Source organism: Solanum lycopersicum, chromosome 5 (assembly GCF_036512215.1).
Source record: "Solanum lycopersicum chromosome 5, SLM_r2.1".
Lineage (NCBI taxonomy): Eukaryota > Viridiplantae > Streptophyta > Magnoliopsida > Solanales > Solanaceae > Solanum > Solanum lycopersicum.
In genome coordinates this window covers 30,768,438-30,789,216 of record NC_090804.1, presented here as the reverse complement: position 1 = coordinate 30,789,216, position 20,779 = coordinate 30,768,438, and the positions used below count along the sequence as shown (strand labels likewise).

Sequence of the window (20,779 nt, the reverse complement as noted above, 5' to 3'; positions counted from 1 at the left end):
GAAAGGTGGTAGGGAAAGGGAGGGGGAGTAGGGGGAAAAGGAGTTAGGGATAACGGTGTAGGGGAAGAGGGGGGGGGGGGGGGTAAGAAAGGGTTGGTAGGGGAAGGGGTAAGATAGGGGGTGGGGCGGGGGTAAGGGAGAAGGGTGAAAGGGTAGGGGGGGGGGTACGGGAGAAGGGGGTAGGGGAAGAGGGGTAAGGTATAAGGGGATAGGGTAGAGGGGGGGGGGGTAAGGGAGATGGGTGAAAAGGGTGTAGCGGAAGGGGGGGGGGGGGGTAAGGGAGATGGGTGAAAAGGGTGTAGCGGAAGGGGGGGGGGGTTAAGGGAGATGGGTGAAAAGGGGGTAGGGGAAGGGGGGGGGGTACGGGAGATGGGTGAAAAGGGGGTAGGGGAAAGGGGGGGGGGGGGGTAAGAAAGGGTTAGTGGGGTAAGGAAGGGGAGGGGGTAGTGTAAGGGGTAAGCAAGGGTGAGTAGAGGAAGGGGGTGTGGGGTATGGGTGGGTAGGGGAAGGGTTAGGGTGGGTTTGGAAGGGGTACGGTTTATGGGGGGTATAGGTAGGTGGAGGGAAGGGATGTGGGGTAAGGGAAAAGGGTGGGAAGGGGGTAGGGGATGGGATTGTGGGGGTAATGGTGGGTATGGTGAAGAGGGTAAGGCTGGGGGGTTTGGAAGGGTATGGGGGTAAGGGTGTGGAGGTGTGGGTTCGGAAGGTGTCGTGGCAAGGGGGGGGGGGGGGCTAAAGGGGTCTGGAATGGGGTTTAGAGGGGGGCCGGGGGCTAAGGGGGGTAAGGGAGAAGGGTGAAAAGGGTAGGGGGGGGTACGGGAGAAGGGGGTAGGGGAAGAGGGGTAAGGTATAAGGGGATAGGGAGGGGGGGGGGGGGGGGGCGGTTAAGAAAGGGTTTGAGGGGGAAGAGGGGGGGGGGGTAAGGGAGATGGGTGAAAAGGGGGTAGCGGAAGGGGGGGGGGGGGTAAGGGAGATGGGTGAAAAGGGGGTAGGGGAAGGGGGGGGGGGGGTACGGGAGATGGGTGAAAAGGGGGTAGGGGAAGGGGGGGGGGGGTAAGAAAGGGTTAGTGGGGTAAGGAAGGGGAGGGGGTAGTGGAAGGGGTAAGCAAGGGTGAGTAGAGGAAGGGGGTGTGGGGTATGGGTGGGTAGGGGAAGGGTTAGGGTGGTTTTGGAAAGGGTACGGGTTAAGGGGGGTATAGGTAGGTGGAGGGAAGGGATGTGGGGTAAGGGAAAAGGGTGGGAAGGGGGTAGGGGATGGGGTTTTGGGGGTAATGGTGGGTATGGTGAAGGGGGTAAGGCTGGGGGGTATGGGGGTAAGGGTGTGGAGGTGTGGGTTCCGAAGGTGTCGTGGCAAGGGGGAGGGGGGGGGGGCTAAAGGGGTCTCGAATGGGGGTTAAAGGGGGGCCGGGGGCTAAGAGAGTGGGGCGGGGGTAAAGGGGGGGAGGTACCAAGTTTATAAGGCTATGATTGGTCCAAAGGGCAAGTCACAAATGGATTTCTCGGTTATCAAAAAAAAGGATTTTGCAGAGACTTTCGAGATCTTCCAAAGAAAGTATTGATGACAAGGTGGGTATACTGTAATTTGAAAATTTCTTTTTTTTTTCCTGTATTTTTGTCTATGCTCAACTTCTTTGGCTTACTGTTTAGGTTATTGGATTTCTGCTTCTGAACATGTATCTGCATACCTACACTCTATCATAAACTCTGGATCAGTCCTGGAACAATCTACATATTCCTTTATCTCCAAGCGCAGTGCCTTGTTTGAACAACTTGTGATCTTCCTGACTACGAAATCTCTGGAAGGTCTTTGTGCAAGTCAACTTGCATGTATGGTAACCATTATTCCAAACTTCTATGTTTTTATCATGTTAGTGCATTCTATGTTCTCTTTTTATTGATTGAGTTTGCTGTTATTCTTGGTCTAGGTTGTATTATTTCAGAACAATGGTGGTGGCTGTTCAGAAAAGCAACCTTTGCATCCACTGTAGCTCTGCTACTCCAGATGAATCCATTCTTCAAAAGTTCTGGAAGCTTTGTTATCGCCAACTAATTCTTGGTAGTTGTAGGACATCTTACATCAACGGCCTCCCACTCCAACTCCAGTTCATCATTATAGATGCCCAAGCGACTTCCCTTTTTTTTTTTTAAAAAAAAAAAGAATTTTTAACTAATATAGCTTTTTGGTTTCAGGTGGTTCCATGTTTCTATTTGATCGGAATTTGGAAAGTACTACGAGATTTCCGTAATGGTCACCATTGGAGGAAGAAGAAGGATGGTGAAATTGTTAATGAGACTCATGAAAAGATGAAGGTATGCTCTGTCCTTAAGCTCACTTGCTCTTATCATGTTCTTGTAGGATGCTGGTTAATTAGTATCTATCGGTGGAGTTGTCTATGTTTTTCTGATTTCTCTTTTCAAGATCTCTAGTAAAAACATGAGATTGCCTGTGTTTAACAGCTACGGGGTTTATCTATGATTTATTTTATCACAGACATACTTTTTTTTTTATATCTCTACTGCTTAAAAGCTACTTCTAGGAAATCAAGTTATTTTTTTGGGGTGGGGGAGGGTGCAATAGTTTATTGATATTGTGGGGGAAAATACTCTATAAGAGAAATATATCAATACTAGAAAGGGGTTCCCCACAAAGTTTACTTTCCAATTGTCCTCAATCAGTCACTTAAATTGGTGGTGTTTTGTCCAAAAATTTAGGAATATAAAAGGCTTCACCACTGGTTCTTCCTCTGTATTACAAATAAAGTGCAAGGGCGCATGATCTTTTGGTTAAGTGGTGTACCTCAGATGACGGAAATAGGTTCATTAACTCCTAATTTTACAACATTCTAACGAGTCTCTTGAAAATACAATGCTCCTCTATTCTTTCTTCCACCATGTAAAATTATTTCCTGAGTATTTTATTTCCACTAGACCACAATTTTTGATGCATTGTGTAAAGTCCAATGCTTCTTGCTGTAAGAAAGGTAGCCCGCCTTGTTTTCGACATTGTCCTGCTATCTCCTCCATATGGATTCCCATAATTCAAGTTTGTCATCATCATTACATCTTTCATATATTACAATGATTAAAAGCTCCACATCATTACATTTTACACTCATCTCTCCTCCAAAAACAACTAAATCTTTGATGTACATTTACAAAAAGCATTCTTGAAGCCAATTATTTTGGTATTTTCCTATCATATGTGGTCCTTGAAAAGGTTCCATAAGAGCTATAAATGAGTATTGATGTGTTATATTTAGGTCTATTAGCCTCTCAAAAGCTTTTTGTGTGTAAACAGACATAATATTCCAAAAGATAGTACTTCCAATCATTGATCACTATAACTTATCTTTACTACGCCTTGTTCTAACTTGAAGAGGGATTGTTTTATTTCCACTCTTCATGTTATCCATTTGCCGGGGTGATAAGTCTCTGTTTCTTGATCTTCATCCTCTTCTGTATCTTTTCTCTTTTTTACTTGATCTTCTATCAATTCTTGACCATCAGGAATACCGTCCCACTCTTCCCATTCTTTTTTGGAGTCACTTCATTAATTCTACCCTCTGGCTGGCAGTTCTCCCCTCTCTCAAAAACTGCCTCATTATTTTTGTTTGAACTTTACTCATCATCCACCTCTTTCCTACGTCCCTCTTCGAGTTAGGACTCGTCAATTTCATCAAACATGATGTGCAGGCTTCTCCAATCTGTTAACAACTCTTATCCTCTCCCATAGTTGTTATTTTTGTTAAAAGAAAGTGTCATTCACCCAGCCTTTTGTAGTTTCTTCCGTCTTCCCTTTCCCTTCTGTAGTATTAATCTTCTTGTTGTTTTGGGCACTCTCTACCTCCTCCTCTTTCTGATCAGGTTCTTGTTTTGCCAAGGCCGCAAACTGATTTGTCGTTATGTCTACATTTGTTTGTTCCTCAGGTTTCTTACACCACACTTTTTCTGGTTTTCTTCTTTCATATTGCCATTCCCTTCAATTTTTCTTTGTCTTCTGCTAAGTGAATTGTCCATCTTCCTTGTTCTTCTCTGTAGCCTCTTTTGGTTGATTCATCTCCTCCTTTCCTGTAGTTTTTTCCTCCTTATTAGGATATAGTTTCGGGTGGATGACATAGCACTGCTGATCGTCATGATCTTGTTGTATCCTTCTCCGTAATCTCTCCTGTTTGTTTTCTAATGCCCACATAAATCCTTTTGGGGAAATTTCGTAGATCTACTTCAACTTTAACCCTTGAGCAACTTGGCCTAGTTTAATTCTTTTATAGCAAGATCCACCTGGAGAGGCTTTCCAACCGCTGCCTGCTAATAACGAAAATATTGACTCCTTCCCAAAAAAATTTGGTGGCAAGGATGGAAAAGAGATGCATGTGATTTCCTCCTTCGGATCAAATAATTACTCCCACTTCGAAGTCCTCATGGGGTATATATATGTCCAATTTTCGATGTGCAATATAAAAAGCTGGCTTTGAGAGTAGGCTCACGTAGTCCTCCAAATTAAATGTCCTGATCAACGTGTTGTTGCTCAAGAGGCCTATATTGCATTCACCTTCAGCTCGTATTGTTTTGGGATCAATCTGCGTAGGTCGTGAATGTTCGGCCATCCTTATGACAATTGTCTGATTATCGCATATTGCATTCTCGCTCTGTATCATCTCCACTTCCTCGCAAATCACTCTAGGCTCTCCGTGAAGATAAGTAACAGGTTTTATAGTAATAGGTTTTTTGTTGACTGATGGTACTCGTAGCTTATCAAAAGAGTGCTGTTTCACTATGTGTTCTTGTGAGGCCACCAGCGTGTGTGGTGGCCATGTACTTTAAGAAATGCTTTTGTAAAAAAAAAACAATCTTCTATCCAACAATATACATAGATGTTAATATGAAACTTGTTTTTCCAATATCAATGTCACTGAAAGAGGAATGTTGTGTGCATGTACTTTAAAAAATTGCAAGGTCAATTGTTTTTGTTATATCAACAGATAACTATTACTTGTAAGTTGTTGAACTTGGGAATGTATATTCATTATGATGCAGTAAGTATCCCATTGATGTTCATGTGCTTATATATTATTTCCAAAACTGCATGACAAGGATAAAAACTCAAATTTGGTCATATATATATATAGCATGCATCAACTGGAAGGATAGTTCTTGTACAAAACTTGTGTAAGTTGTTATTTAGCAACATAGTTCTTACCATATCTCAATCAGAGAAGACATGATCCTAAACATATAATCACTGAACCAAGGAAAGCCAAATTGGAAAAACAAAGAAAAGATGAAATAACAAAATTGGAAAGCCATTTTTATAACTTGCACAATCTTGAATCCCCAAAATTAATAGTCAGATGATGAGTCTACACTCTTTCTCTTCTCTGTACTTTTTCCTTTTATTTTATAATGGTGGTATTTGTCGAAATCAGTTTGCACGCCTCTCTCCATGTATCTACATGTATCTAGTGTGATTTGCATGTATTTGAGGATCTCACGTGCATTTTTTCATATTTCACCTCTCTCCCTATTTTAGTGTATTTGGTAACAAAAATATATGTGTTTAGGTGTATCCAATATGAAATTATTATTTAATAAAAAAATATATATAATTATTTCAAACTATAGGAAGAACTAGGTAATTTGCCCGCGCTCTGCGCGTTTATAAATATTAATTACATTAACCTTGCAAATATTTTTTTTCTAATTATTCATACATTAAATATAATGTTAAAAATAGGTTCTTAGAAAATATTAGGAATATTTCAACATGAATTTGATTATTTTTCATTATCACATAACTCAAGAACCTCTAATGAATGAAATATTGAGGAAATAATAAATCATTGGTTCTTTAATCAACATTAAAAGAAACATAAAGAAGTAAATATAAACATATATACAAAGGCATTTCATAATTAAAAAAAAACATTTAAGTTGCATAGATTACACATTTTTGATATACGTCTTAGGAGAAAATTCAATAGATTGTTAACATATTCAAAAAAAAAAAAATTACGCTTGAACATGAAAACAATTAAAACTTCTGAACTTGCATAATGAATTTCTTCAATTGATAAGTGAGAAATTTCAATCTATTTAAAAATAGATAATATATAATATTATATATGGTACTTTTAAGTTATTGAATTTAATATAAAATATCAATACATGAATTCTTGGAACTGAGTATAATAAATTATATTCTTCACAATGAATATATGTAATATATGTGTTATATGTTCAATATAACCGGAGACAATAACTTTGCAGGAGTTTAAAACATGTACTCAAAAACAACAATTAATATCGTAAGAATAAATTAATGAGTGTAAAAAAACATACCAAGATATGTAGAAACATAATGCAATAGAAAGAAAAAAATTGATACTGAATGCACAACTTTCCTTTAAGAAAATTATTCCCCTTCAATATCAGAGGTTTAAAGCATTATATCCTCTCAGGATGGAACAATGCTATTCACCAACCTATTGATACAAAAGTTGTGGTTATTAAGTCAGTCAACACGAATATTAAATTTTTCGAAAGTAGAAGAAGAAGATCAGAATTTTTGTTGTTTAAAAATGAGAGAAAATTCAACTATTTATAGACAACTTAGGGTAGTGTGAACAAATCTTTATTGTGCCTTATCAGAAAGATTATAACTATTTTGAAAAATTACGGCCCATAGGGAACTTCACAATCTTTCATAAAGTTGCAACTTTTCATAAAGTCGCAACTCTTCATTAAAGTCGCAACTTTTCATAAAACTCACAGCTTTTGATAAAAGTCGCAACTCTTCATAAAGTCACAACTTTTCATATAAGTCATAACTCTTCATTAAAGATTATTTTTCATAAAAGTCCCATCTTTTCAAGAAAAAGGAAGGCTAGTTTTGAAAATAAATAATTTAAAAAGGAATTCTTGATTGTGGTGGCGCCACGTTGGCTGGCCTAGGGTTCTCTTTTATATAAATATATGATATGATAGTTACCCTATGCTTGAAGAGTTGGTTTTCACCTCTGGATAAATAAAATTACCAAATTGAATTTTAAAGGAAGTCAAGAACACCAATGAGAGACCATGTTAAATCTTCTCTCCAAGTTGTAGTAATATTTTCATAATAAGGTTACTTTACTTTGGTTTTAGCGTAAATCAAGTGAAACAACACCATTTTTTTTGATTTAATATATGACTTCAATAAAAATGAATGTGATATCATATTCACTTTCGACCCATATGAAATAATTTATTTTGAACTGGTAACTAAAAGCTGCTTTCTTTTGCTTTCCAGGATTTTAGATCTTCTGTCTTTCTGGTGAAAGAGGCATTTTTTCAAAATGGTGAGAAGGAAGCTCGTAGAATCTTGTGTAAAAGAATTGAACTTCTGTGCTACTGAATTACAGGACTCGGTCCTTAACAAATCAAAGGGGATTGAAGATGAGCTCATTATCAAACTTAAATCTTCTATGATAGAAGTTGATGTATGTGCCCTTAACAAATTAAAGGTGATTGTTTTATTGATGCAGCTTGGTCAAATGTACAATTGTCGTCGTTAAAGGATGGTGATGGTGATGGTGATGATGAATACTCACTGCTTGTTGACTTGAACAGGTTGTATGAACTTCAATTGTCAAGGAAAATACCCATTGAAAGCTTGCATAAAGATCTTGCAGAATTCTCAAAAACTTCAGAAGTATTGATGACGAGGTGGGTGCATTAGTTTGAGTAATTCTTTTTCTTAGTCTTGCCAATACACAACTGCTATAATTTACTTGTTTAGATTATTAGATTTTATTCTTTCTAACATGTCTCTTGTCAGTGCCTTTTATTCTCTTTTGGTTAATTGAGTTTGTTGTTTTTCTTGGTCTAGCTTTGTGTTTTTTTTCAGAACAATGGAACAATGGTGGTTGTTTCAGAAAAGCAACCCTTGCATCCACAGAGCTTTTTGGGTACGCTCCAGATGAATCCATTCTTCAAAAGTTCTAGAAACTTTGCTAATGCCAACAACATATTCCAGGTGGTTTTTGCTCTCCTATTCATTGTTTTCTTTCAATGCGTGGCAGTTGTAGCTCAAATGTCACTGTGTTATGGAAGAATATTGTATGGCTCTGATAGAATTATATTTAAACTGTAGAAAAGCCTGCATCTAGACGATTAATTTTTGGTATCATGCTTCATATTATAGCACATTTATTTATTGAAGAAACTTGAATTAGAATTGAGACGCCATGTAGTCTTGATCTATACTTTCTCGTTAGATTTCCATTAAATCTCTATGGTTAAGTTTAACTGTTAATAACAAAGAAGGGCCAAAACTACCAGACCTATGCAAATTGGTAATCATTGTTGTTGAAAAGTTGGTTGCTATTGACGCAGTTCCTAAGGTTAGGTGTATTATGTTTTCAACTAAGAGAATATAGGAACTTCTAAGAAAGAATTAGGAGAATTTTAAATATACTTATTTTTGTGTATTTGTTCAATAAGGCATGGGGTCTTCCGTTTCCAAAGATTGTGGATCTCGCATTCGTATTTCCACATTGGTCTCAACCATGCTCTATTACAAATCTTCCAATAGTATTAGAGTATTGGTTCCAAGAGATCGATCTTTCACTTGCTAATAATTAATGAATCTAGTTTTTTTAAGATCTAAAAATATATCAATATTGTGGAATGGTCAAATCTTCTAGCTTCCCTTCTCCATTTGATGTCTCTTTTCAACCAATGACTTCCCAAGTATATGGGAAGGGCAATCTTGTAGCATTTTGATCGCTTTTGGAGCCACACTACAATTAAAGGCCTATTGTGATTATTCCGTAAAAATTACTCATTTCTCTTTGAAAAGTCACTTTACCTTATCAGTTCCCAAAAAAAGTCACTACAGATAATCTTGTTCTTTGAAGGTGACTTGTTTCCTTCCTATTCAAGGAATGAAACCATCAGAAGCTTTGTTGTGCTTGCTTGCTTCAATTCCTCTTTAATAGATTCTAATTAGATTTTACTTTGCTGTTGAGTCTTTTTTGTTATATCTATTGAGATGGTTTACACAAGCTTATTATAGGACGTTCATTCATTCATTTGCAGATATTTTTCAAAGCCTTGGAGCAACTTTAAATGTTGCTAAACCAACAAAAGGTTCATTTGCTAAACCAACAAAAGGTTCAAGTGTGGCTAAATTTTTGACCGGGGTTGTAGGTGAGCTATGAGTATTCTTCACATGGCAAATAACTTTCTTGTTATGTTTTTTTATCCATATATCTGTTAATCTTTCTAATGATCTTATCTCATTTGGTAAGGCTGCAGAAGGAGCAAGAATTGTATTGGTGTTGATTTAAATGCTAGCATATTTGAGCAAGGTAATTAATTGTCCCTTACATATTCTTGATCCATTATTTTATAATTCCTTCCTTGTAACTTCTCAATGCAGCTAATTGACCAGCTAGTTGTTGTAGAATTGTGATTGTCGTTGTAGTGACTTCCAAAAACTTTAGAACTATTGATGTTTAAGATATATCAATTGTACAATATGCTTTGTACAGTACCTCTCAAGTACTGACACATACTCTACGCTACATCTTCTCGTGATGTAGGTTCAGGTGCTCAACATTCAGATCACGTGGAGATCGATTCTCGATCCGTATTAAGCAATACTGTGGTGAGTCCTCATTCTTTGAGAACGATTGACATGTATGTTTTATAGTCAATCTTCCATTTAAGTTTTAGATTTTTTTAGAGTTAGTTGGGGGCATGTGTCCCAACATCTCTATTCAGTTCGAGGATTTTATTGAGACATAGTTTTTGTCACGCCCTGAGGTTACCTTGAGAGTTGGCAAATCATAAAAGCATAATAGATAGATCAACACCTTAAAAAGTCTTTAAAACCTTACCTTAAGAAATCTAAACCCCTACGAAACCCTAAACCTTACGGAAAAACCCTAAACCCTAAGAAGTCAAAAACCCTAAAAAAGCTTTTAAAAACACCATATCTAAAAAACTCTTAAAACCCCTACCCCCTAAAAAATTCCTAAATATAATAAAATCCTAAACCCTAAACCCTAAGAACCCTATAATCGTAAAAAATCGTGAAAAACCCTTTGAAAACCTAAACCTTAAAAAAACTTTAAACCTGAAAAAATTTACAAAAACATAAGTCCTAAACCTTGAACCTTAAAAAACTCTTAATTAAAAACCTAGACCTAAAATTCTAAATCCTAAGAAACCTTAAACCCTTCACCCTAATCCTTAAGGCTAAACAAAGGAAACCTTAAAACTTAAGAAATAAAAAACCTTAAAAAATATATAAAAACCTTAAACAGTAAATGTTTAAAAGCCCTAAAAAAATTCAAATCTCTAAGAACCATTTAATCATTAAAAAATCATAACAATCCTAGAAACCCTAAACCTAAAAATTCCTCTAAACGTTGAAAAAACCTTAGAAATCTTCAACCCTAAAAACCCTTAAAAAACCAAACCCTGAGAAATCTTAAATGTTAAATCCTATACCTTAAGAAACTATAGATCCATACTCAAAACTATAAGGCTAAATCCTAAACGCAACACCTTATGAAACACTAAGAAAACCTAGACCCTAAAACCCTATTAAATCCCTAGAACTATAATACCCCAAAAAACACAATAAGTCCATTTAAAATCCTAAGCCCTTAAAGAAAACCCTAAACATAAAATCCTAAGTACCGTAAATCTTTGGAAATCTAAAATCTTAAAAAGATCTAAGCAACCCCAAAAACTTTTAAAACACAATTATAAATATCATAAACACTGAAAAAGGTAAAAAAAAAATCTTTAAACCTAAAGTTCTAAGCCCTTAACCTTTAACCAAGAAACCCTAACATAAGCTAAGAAACTCAAGAAACACTAAATCGTAAATGTTAATACCCTAAAACCTAAGATATTAAACCCTAAATCCTAAAAAAAACCTTAACCTAATCTATTACTCTTTAAAACTAAAACTAACTTATCCTAAGCAAACCCTAAATACAAAAAAACACCAAGTGTTTAACCTGAACCCTAAAAACAACAAAAAAGAACTTCATAAACTCTTAACCTAAAAAATCCTTAAAAAATCTTAAACCTAAAACCTGAAACCCTAGAAAACCCTAAACCCTACACCATTAACGACCCAAAATAAGCCTTGGAAATCTTAAATGCTAACTCTCAACCCTAAGCCATTTGAAACCCTAAATCCTAGGAAAAACTTAACACTAAAAAACCCTTCAAAGCATTAAAAAAAACCCTAAAACTAAAAATCCCTTAATCAAAAACCCTAAGCCCTAAAAGCCTCTAAACCGTAAAAATAATAATGATCTTAAAAAATATTTTAAAATCCTAGATAAAAAAAAGCTCTTAACCTAAAAAAATCTTAGGAAAACTGAAGCTTTGAATCCTAACCTAAAAACCCTTAACCAAATTCTTAAACCCGTATACATCATGTTCACATTTTATCATTGTTCAATATGCTTTGTGTTGAGTTATACATATTTGTTCAACTTTATCCTATCATGCATGCTCAGTACTTTTCAAGTACTAACACACACTCTACGCTACTTCTTCTCCTGATGTAGGTCAGGTCCTCAACATTCAAATCACTTGGAGATCATCTCCCCATTTGTATTCAACAATATCAGTGGTAAGTCCTCATTCTTCGAGGACGATTGACATATTTTATATTCAGTTTTCCATTTTAGTTTTAGTTTTGATAGAGTTAGCTGGGGGCATGTCCCAGCATCTCTAGTAGTTAGAGACTTTTTATTCAGAATTAGTTTTTGTCGCCCTCCGAGGTTACCTGTTGACGTAACAAGGAACCTAGGAGTACAAGTGACCTCAATCTAATTTTAAAAAACTTTTAGAAGCCAAAACCTAAGAAATCAAAAACCTCTAAAAACCTTAAATCATACAGGCTAAAACCTAAGAAACACTTTAAACCCTATTCCTTCAGGAAAAACGCTAAACCCCAAGCTTTATGAAATACCAAGAAACTCTACCCTAAAAAATCCTTAACCCTAAAAAACACCTTTAAAACAATAAACCTAAAAAAGCCTTTAAAACCCCTAACCCCTAAAAAATTCTAAGTCTAAAATCGTAAGCCCTAAACCCAAAGAAACCTTCCCTAAGAACCCTTAAACGTAAAAAAACTGTAAAAATCTTGAAAAAACATTCTAAAACCCTAGCCTAAAAACACTCTAAACCTAAAAAATATCTACAAAAACTTAAGCCCTAAACTTTAAATCTTAAAAACACTTAAATAAAAAACGTAAACATAAAACCTAGATTCTAAGAATCCTAAATGCTAAAAATCTATACCTAACAAATCCTAAACCCTTCACCATAAACCTTAGGGCTTCTAACTCTTAAGAATTAAAAAAAAAACTATAAACATTTAAAAAGCCAAGTGTAAAACCCTAAACCCTGTAAAACCCCTTTAAAAACCCTAAACCTTAAACCCTTAAATTGTAAAAAACTATAAAAATCCTAAAAACCGTCTAAAACCTATACCGAAAAATTCCTCTAAACCTAAAAAAAACTTTGAAAACCTTAAGCATGCCCAAACAGAAAATCCTTTATCTTAAGAAACTCTAAATCTTCAACTCTTAACCATAATGCAACCCTTTACACTTTCCTGAGGATTCTAAGACCCGATCACCCGTCAAAGAAATATAACCCTTTAATACCACAAAACACACAGTAAACCCTAAGCCTACCTTTAATACCCTTAAAACTATAATACCACAAAACACACAATAGATCTCTTTAAAACCAACATCTTAAACATAAAATCCTACATAACCCTAAATCATAAGAAATCCAAAATCTTAAAAAGACTTGAGAGACCCTTACAACATTTAAAAACCTTAATCATAAAAATGATAAACCTAAAAAAGACGATTAAATCCTAAAAAAAACTCTTACCTAAAACTCGAAACCCTATACCTACTAAACATTAAACCTTTGTCCTTAACCTTAACCATAAAGAAACCTTTAAAAAAATCATTAAACCCCTAAAATCTTTCTAAACCCTGAAGCAACCAAGAAACCCTGACATACGCTAAGAAACAAGAAGAAACACTAAATCGTAAATCCTAAAAAAAACTCTCAACCTTAAACCCTTATAAACAAACCCTAATACCCTAAAACCTAAGATCCTAAAATATATACCTTAAGAAACCTTATACCTAAAAAACTCGAATGCCCTTAACCCTATGCAACCTTAAAAAAGTCTAGAAAAAAACCTTTTACAAACCCTAAAACCTTAACCTTAAATAGCCTAATAAACATTAAGCCCTATACCATAACTTATCCTAAAAACAATATTTTTAAAATCGTAAACTCTATGAAACTCCAAACCCTGAGAACAACAAAAGAAAACTTTAAAATCTCTAAATAATCTTAAACATATCAAACCTAATCCCTTAATCCTACAACCTAAAAGACCCTTAAAAAAACTTAGGAGACCTTAAATGTCAAACCTAAACCCTAAACCTTAAGGATAAACTTCCAACTCTAAACCCTAAGAAACCTCATATCCTAGGAAAAATCAAACACAAAAACTCGATAAAAACCTTTAAAACCCAAACAAAGAACCCTTAAAACAAACCCTAACAAAAATCATTAATATAAAACCCTAAGCCCTTAGAACTCCTAAATCGTAAAAACGGTAATGATCCTAAAAAATCTTTAAAAAACCTAAGTAAAAAAAACCTCTTAACCTAAAAAAATCTTACAAAAACTTAAGCTCTTATAAACCCAATGAAACCGAACCCCATGAACCCCAAAATCGTAAAAAATCATAAAAATCTTGAAAACCCTAAACCTTAAACGTAAAAAAACACTCGACCTAATTTTTTTTACAAAAGCTTAAGCCCTAAAACTTCAAAGATAAAAACTTTTAAATAGAAAACCTAGACCTTAAACCCCAGATATTGAACTCTATACCCAAAGAAATCCTAAACCCTAAGAAACCCTAAAACTTAGAAATGACCAAAACAAAATGTAAAAACATTTTAAAATCCTTAATCCTAAACTTTTGAAAACCTGAAACCCTGTAAAAACCCTAAGCTCTTAGAAAGTCTTCTTAATTAGAAATAAAATAAAAACCTTTTAAAATCCTGAACCAAAAAATTCTAGAAAATCTTAAGCCAAAACCCTAAACCCTTAAAACCGTTAAATAAACCAAACACTAAGAAATCCTAAATGCTAAATCCTATACCCTAAGAAATTCTAAATCCTTAGCCGTTACAACCTATGCCACAACATCTGCTGTTTGGGTGACCACTTTGTGCTCACTGGGTGAACCCTCCACTGTGTAATAGCCTGCAAACCACACAGGTAATGTAAACCGCACTAGGCAATCCCTATGCGACATTCTCGACTCAGAAGACATTGAGGGGGGATCAACCCCGGGTCATCCATGTGGATAACCACCCGCCATACTAACGAAGACATACCAAAGGGCTAATTTAAAGTTACCAATTAAAAATGACTTGTGCCCAATTTATGCATCCATCACTTCCCCTCAAACGAATGTGTACACTAATATTTCTGTTTTAGTCTAGAGGGGCACTTGTCCCTTATACCAATTGTATTGATAAAAGTTAGATTAAATCTTGAATTTTAATATATAGATTCTATACTATATTTTTTATTACTAACATATTATTACTATTTAAAAATTTATTATTGCACGAAGTGCGTGTCTCTCCTCTTCTCCCTTATCCTCTCTTACGAATTTGTTTTAAGAATCATCTAGGTGGAGGCATCTCTTTGTGTTTGCTGGTCCTTGTTCAAGATCAGACAGCTCCCTTCAGAAATTCTTCTACTAATTCTTGGTTGTCAAATCTTATCGAATTCAAATTCCGTGATTTTCAATGGAATTGTTATTTGAATTTGGACCTCATTTTCCCTCTTCAATCTTCCCTGTTTCTCTCTATATATACTTTCCTCCCTTTAACGTTTTAGGGGATTTTTTTGAACACTGATTTATCATCTAAAATATAGAGCATTTTCTTAAAAAGATATTAGCTACTTAAACATGTATTAAGAGCTCAAAAAGGCTTAGGTTTTTTCTGCTCGAATTAATTGGAGCTCGACGGGATATGTGTTATGAGTACAATCTAGCTGAAAGTAATATATATTGTGGTCAATATTGTTCTTAAATGATTTGTTATTGCAATTGAAAGCTTATCATTTGCTTATAAGTGAAGAATTTCATATATGTATAACTTTACTTTTCATACTCACAATTAGTTTTGGACTTGTGATGAAGTAGCCAGAACTCATTTAATCACTCTAGTTTGGTTGGTTTGTTTTGAATATAATTAGGACTAGTTATTACTTTAAAAACATGCATATTGTGGTTTGATGGTATGATACTTTAGCTTTAATTCATGACCATTTTGTTTGTTTATTTGTTAATCTCTTTGCTTGTGTTTGTTAAATATTATGAATTCTTCTTGCTCATGAGCCTTTATTTTCATCATTTAATGATTAGTAATCTTTTTTTCTTAATGAAGTTCCAACCCTTGCATGAGTAGATATATCATATTTACATCTCCTAGTTGTATTTTCCAAAAATCGATGCAATATTAATTTATTGTACCGATTTTTGGAGAGTACAACTACGAGATGCAAATATTTTCGTGTATCTCATGGATCGGACATGGTTTTTATGTGATTTTATTTTTATGCATGTAAATCTAATTCAAGTCTAATGGAGTTCATTTATTGCCTATTGTTGAGTGTTCAAGTGAAAAAAATGAATTACAGGTTCCAAAAGCAAAATACAGGTCTTGGAAAGCTGAAAATAAACTGATATACGATCCGTATGCACTCTGTATATATTGATATACGGATTGAGTGCAACAAATACAGAGCCAAAAAATGAATACATGTATTCAAAGCTGAATTAGACTATATACACTTGGTATACAATCTGATATACAAAAATAAGTACCAAATACAACATGTATACAGTGGTTTACAATCGGTGTATATTCAGTCTTTTAGGCATGAGAATAGGCGAAGCCCAATTTTTGTTTTGCACAGCAGGTCCAGTTTAAGATAATGGGTTGGAATCCATCTATTTGTGGCTGACTCTTTTTTAGAGTTAGGACATGTTGGTACAAAAGCCCAAATTCTGACTTTACTTCCTTTTTCTTATTATTTGTTTATTTGTATTAGCTTTCTAACCTTTGTTTTATTTGAATTTAATTTAATTAAATTTCTAAAAGATAGTTATTATGTTTCAATTGAAGTATTTAAATTTTACATATTTATTTAATACTTTATTGAGATATAAATTATAAATTATGTTCATTTCCTTTCAAGTAAAAAATATGTTATTTTATTTACTTCCAAAGTTAGTCAAGTTTTAGTCAAATCGTAGGTCAACCACACGTTAGCGGATGCTTCAAATGCTTAAACTCTTCTCAAAGCGGGAATTAAACCCCGAACACCCTTGGGGTTTTCTTTCAAATATTTGATTGCTTAAGTCTTTGAAAAATTACATGTTTTATTTATTTCTTACAAAAAAAAATTAAGTGGAGAATCTTTTTAAAAATTATTTTTCTATAAATTTTGAGTTGAATTTATTTTTCGAAAATAAGTTATACATAATTCTTTTTCAAACATGAAACTTGTACTCTGGAACATTTCTCTATCAATGATTTTTTAAAATTTGTATTGATATATACACAATTACATTTTTTAATTATTTTTTTTAATCTTTTCGTAGTCTATATCATAATATAGTTTGCTTAATCTATAATTCTTGGTTTCAATTGGATTGTCAATAACTTTTTCTCTTTTTAAGAGTTAATTATGGATGCAGATAATTTAATAATTAGGTTTATGAGTTGTAAAATGTGGAATGTGAAATACTTTCAAGAACATGACGAAATGATCAATTTGGATATGAATTTTATTGGCGAAAATACATCTTATTCCAGGAGACGGTTTTACTATGAAACTTATGAGTTTCTTAAAAATATTATTTATTTCAAAGTAATTAATGTCTAATTTCTTTCACTTTATAGGGTAGGGTCACCGTTCCTATGTGGGTTATAGAAAAGAAAACACATAAAGCCCGACAAGTGAGTCATGCTTTCTTTAAATTTGTCAAAATTGTCATTATATATGGTTGATTAAGAAGAAAAAACCTGGAAACAAGAGACCAGTTCCAACTCATGCTCAATTATAGTTTTTTCTTTTTAAAACTAAAATTTTGGAAAATATTTGTGATGCTTACACGTTCTTTGGCTAAGATTATGTTTATTATTTTTCTTTTACAAACTTTTTATCGTAGTATAATCTCTAAATAATTAATAGTCATATTCTCATATTTTTATCTTTTAAATAAAAGCATTGTAAGACTTTGGACAAATAATCACATTAGTCTTTTAGATTGTTATGTTTCTACTACTTATTTTATTCATTATTAATTTAACTTGGAGAATAAAACTATTGAATGATGATCGACACATGAAAATGAATGTCGACAAGCGACACACTCAAACTTAACGATATTATCATCCTAACTCAATTTTTCTTCTTCATATTTTTGCACCTTTTGTGCTGAAATGTCACCTTCAACCACCAAATTGGTTGTGTTTGTACACGCTCGCCTACCATGTGTTTAAATATTAATTTTTATTTATTAAAAAAATATTTTATTTTCTTTATCTTTTATTAAATTAAGTTAATAAATTGTTTTTACCTTAGAACATTTTTTTTACCTATTCATTGTTTCGTTCTCTTTTTTTTTTCTATTTATTTGATTTATTCTCTTTTTTTTTATCTTTCGTTTTGATTTGATTCTAAATTTAATTTCAAATGTCTTGTATTAAATTAAGTAAATTTCAAACGCATATCAAAATAAGTAAAGAGGATCAAATAAAACATAAAATGGCAAAGTGTTAAAATTAAAGGACACTATTAAATACATATTTTATTATTTAAAATATGAAACTTTCAAGGGTTGCACTGTAAATGTCAATTGTTTGTTGATTATTTGGTAGTAATATTTTTTGTCACAATTTTTATATATAAAATTTTAAAACAATTAACAATAATTTAAATTTTAAGTAAATGTAAACAAGTGAGTTTTAGAAATGTAATTTTATCTCAGACATAGACATATTTTGTGGAAATAAAGAACGTGTGTAACTTCCTTTTGAAACTGAAAAGGTTGTGTGATAATTATAATTACAATAATTATATTAATACTTATAAATATTATAATTATAAGTATAATAAGTATAATAATAAGAAGAAGAAGAAGAAGAAAATTAGTAATCAAACTAATAATTAATTTATATTTAATGAATTAAGTGATAATTTACACTAAGAAGATTCTTCTTGCTTATGTGTACACATAACTATATTTAAAGTGTTTTTGTAAAACTTTAATTCTAAGAGATGAAAGAGTTTTCATTCATATAATTGCAATATATATACTCTATTTGATACTAAGTTGCAATATCTTCATTTTAATCTTATGTTAGAATTTGGATCTTTCAAATGAAGATACTCTTTTTCACAATGAATATTTTCTTCATTCAAATTTTTATTATAAAAATAGTGCAAAGAAATAAACTCATCAAAAAAAGAGAATATTTTAAATTGTTACCTGAAAGACGTGAAACATAATGAAAATTACTCAACTATGATTTTTTTGAAAAAAAAAATCACATAATAAAGAACGTGAATCCAGTGTTTGTATTTATAGCAAGAGAAAACAAAGAACAAAAAAGTAAAAACTCCAAAACTGTAAATAGAAGTTATCATCAATTTTGAATTCAAAAACCTCAACGGTTTAAAATAAAGTCAAAATTTTACAAAGTTTATTTTGTTTTTATCTTAGACCCACATTGTTTTTTTTTATTTTCCTTTAATTTGAATTTTCCCCCTAATTTTCTAGATCTGTTTAGTTTTAAAATTATTTAAAAATAGTTATTTATTATTTAATACCCTTAAAAGTCCTACTTTTTTTTTAGAACTTTTTGGTTTTAAACTCATTTAATAAATAGTTATTTATTATTTAATAACGTTAAAAGTCCTATTTTTTAGAACGGTTTAGATCAAAAAATAGTTATTAACTAGTTAACATATCCGCGCTTCGCGCGGACATTATTAGATTTATGAATAAATTATTTTGTTTAAATATATTGAGTCAAATATTATTATCGTTAAATTCAATAAATTATATTTTTCAACATGTTGTTCACTATCTATGCTTTTAGTATTTTAAATATAGTTGATTTCGTATAATCTATTTGGTATGTTATCTTTAGAAACATGTAAAGAAAGAAAAATTTTCTTATGAAAACTTTCTTTTTGTTTATGCAGCTATAGTAAATTATAAATCATATTTTAGAAGGGAGTTAAATTATACAGTGTTCATAAAAAAATATTAATGAAAAAAGTTACTCTAAACAAATTGATAACCAATAATTTAATAAATTCATAGAGGAACTGATGTGACACCTCTCTATGGCCTCTATTTCAATTTCTTTTTTTCCTCCTTTTTTTATTTTTTTCATTTCTTTTCATTAAATAATTTGTTTATTAATTAAAAAATTCATTCATATTTATTATTCTAATTATACCTAATAATTTACAACAAAACCTCCATCTATTTACCTTCCCTACTTAAATAATATGTCTCTTCAACTTATTTTTAATTGTTTTTATGGTTTACACAAACTTTAAATAACAACTATCTATGTTTAATGATCATTCTCATTTTCTCATTCTTTCTTTTTATTACTATAGTTTTTTTCTCTTTTACATTTTTTTCTTCATCTTTTTCATGAATCATGTACTTAATAAGTTCATATTATCTTCATATTGATAAAGATCATAGATATATTCTTCAAGATTCATCAAATTGATGTTTGCATTAGTTTGGTACAAGTTTATGAATATGAAGAAGGAATCATAATTATTTCAAACTTTCATCAAGAAGATGGTCATATTAGTAAAAAAGTTTGAATGATTTTCAAGTATATCGAAGATTAATTCATTCGTGTATTGCTTTGATTATATTTTTTCATTAGATATATAATTTCATGTTATTCAACAAAAATTAAATTATGAAACTCTACTAATAAACACATTAGAAAGCTCAATTAACATTACTTTCTTCATTTTACTTTGCTTTTTTCTTCTTCTTCTTCTTCTTATTATTATTATTATGTGAATGAATGAAGATGAAAAGTTATATAGTTTTATTTTTATGTAATTTTTTCGTCAAGTTCTAATTAATATTTCAATTTTTGTCACAGTTGAAAAATATAATATTGCTCATGATACATACCAAACTGTTAATAAACACTTATAAATTTATAATATATATATATAAGAAAATACTAATAAAACACAAAAACTCTATAGAAAATCTCTTTAAAATTGTTACGTGTAGCAACTAAGTAAGACAGGATAAACTATATAACTTGCACATTAATTACTTTAGAGGGTTATCCACACGAAAGATTTTGAAGTCATGAATATTATAAATTAACAATTAACAATTAAAAATAAAAGTTACATATATAAAAAAATGTTAATTATGCACAATAATACTATTAAGTAATTATTTGAAGAGGAAATTTTGAAAATACATTTTACAATATCACACTGGTGAAGAAAAATAAAAAAACATGCTAAATAATTTAGAGAAAAGATAAATGTGATCGGAGGTGATAGAAATGTACCACATCATCTTATTTATTTCTAACATTATAACTTTATATGTAAATAGATATATTGGTTGTAA

At 32.4% G+C, this 20,779-nt stretch overlaps 1 long non-coding RNA gene across 12 annotated transcripts; it reads left to right on the top strand.

The window, feature by feature from the left end:
* The first annotated feature begins 1,419 nt into the window (after positions 1–1,419).
* LOC101252179 (uncharacterized) lies at positions 1,420–16,311 on the top strand. Of its 12 annotated transcripts, none has more exons than XR_003246893.2 (12): positions 1,420–1,566; positions 1,648–1,827; positions 1,926–2,062; positions 2,191–2,310; positions 7,286–7,499; positions 7,606–7,701; positions 7,865–8,011; positions 9,076–9,186; positions 9,288–9,347; positions 9,582–9,646; positions 11,574–11,638; positions 15,772–16,311. It is a non-coding gene; the product is annotated as an uncharacterized lncRNA (long non-coding RNA). The 12 variants fall into 12 exon arrangements; XR_003246894.2 differs by having other exon boundaries at positions 15,753–16,311; XR_003246896.2 differs by having other exon boundaries at positions 15,745–16,311.
* The last annotated feature ends 4,468 nt before the right edge of the window (positions 16,312–20,779 follow it).